Raw genomic sequence first — 1,412 nt, 5'->3', positions numbered from 1 at the left:
CTGTGACCCTTTAATATAGTTCCTCATGTTGTGCTGACCCCAATCATAAAATTATTTCGTTGTTACTTCATAATTGTAATTTTGCTACTGTTCTGAATCATAATGTAAATATCTAATATGCAGGATGTTGATATGCGATTCCCCCGAGAGGCCATGACCCCCATGTTGAGAACCAGACTCTAGGGGCTCTTTATGTGCAATATATGCATCTGTGAGGCTTCCCCACCCCCAACTCCAAAAAACCCACAGGGACATATTTCAACTGTGTTTACAAAACCGAGATCCTCCATCTTTATAGACCAGCCTCTCATGGCCTCGGGATTCTCCAAGATGCTTTTGAGGTCCCAGCTGTGTGGTCCTCACAGTCGGAGGAGAGCGTGGGCGAGGCCGTTTCTGAAGGATCTATCGCAAACCATGAAAGAGAAGCACAGGCAATTATAGCAAGGTCTGTGGGCTAGTCGGTGCTGGAATTCTCTTGAGACTCAAAGGCAAATCAGAAAACATTTTCCTGGTTTTGACTCTTGCAAACACTCAGGTTTGCTGGCGATTATGCATTAATTGCTTGCAAGAGAGGGCTGATGATCAAAGGTGACCTGGGGGACAAGGCCTCTCCTGTCTATGGAGAAGTGCCCTCTAGTCTCCGGCTCCTTTGTATTGATGCAGGCAAGATTGGGACTTTCTTTTTGTTTATTCACCAGGCTAGGATGGCTTTGACAGCCCCCATCGAAAGACCCCAGGAACTGAGAGCCCCAAATGTGCTCTGTTTCCCCTCCTGGCCATGACCAATGAAACTTTTAGTTCCTCTGTCTCCCTCACCTCTCTGCCCGATGCTGTCCACGTGATTTCCACTCATCAGGGCTTCCGTTCCCTCCAGCCACAGAACTGGCCCAGTGGGTAGCGGGCCAATTCCTGAACTCAAAGGTCGGCCTAAAGCTCATTGTGATCTTACAGTTCTAGAGAAACTACCTGAAACTCTAGAACATTCTTTCATTGCTGTTCTCATCACAGGGGGTTAGTATTTCTACAATTACACATTTATACATATTATTGTCTCCTTTTTAAACACTAACAATTCAGCAAGGTTGTGAGGGCATAGGTTGTCTGTGGGGCCTTGCAGCTGGTCTTCTGGGCTCAGAATCCAAGGCTTCCTCTTTTATGCGTCAGAGGACTCCACATTCGTCAAATTTCCCATTGTTTTTTAAATCACAAATTGGACTTGATGAGTTTAAAAAAAAAAGAAATGAAGTTAGGTGGTTAGGAAGGAGGAGGTTAGGAAAGACTAGAAGGAGCTTGAGGGAGGGGATGATCAAAACACATTGTGTAAAATTCTCAAAAATTAATGAAAGTATCTTTTAAAAATTGTGTGTGTGTCTGTGTGTGTCAGTGTTGGCATACCCAAGCCCAAGAACATA

General features: G+C 44.8%; 1 long non-coding RNA gene across 1 annotated transcript; it reads right to left on the bottom strand.

Moving 5' to 3' along the window:
• Nucleotides 1-263: 263 nt before the first annotated feature.
• Nucleotides 264-1,035, bottom strand: LOC131904641 (uncharacterized). Its single transcript, XR_009377788.1, has 2 exons — nt 817-1,035; nt 264-402 (listed from the first exon to the last, which is right to left on the bottom strand). It is a non-coding gene; the product is annotated as an uncharacterized LOC131904641 (long non-coding RNA).
• Nucleotides 1,036-1,412: the final 377 nt, after the last annotated feature.

The sequence above is a fragment of the Peromyscus eremicus genome, chromosome 2, assembly GCF_949786415.1.
Source record: "Peromyscus eremicus chromosome 2, PerEre_H2_v1, whole genome shotgun sequence".
Lineage (NCBI taxonomy): Eukaryota > Metazoa > Chordata > Mammalia > Rodentia > Cricetidae > Peromyscus > Peromyscus eremicus.
This window is presented reverse-complemented; position numbering and strand designations above follow the sequence as displayed.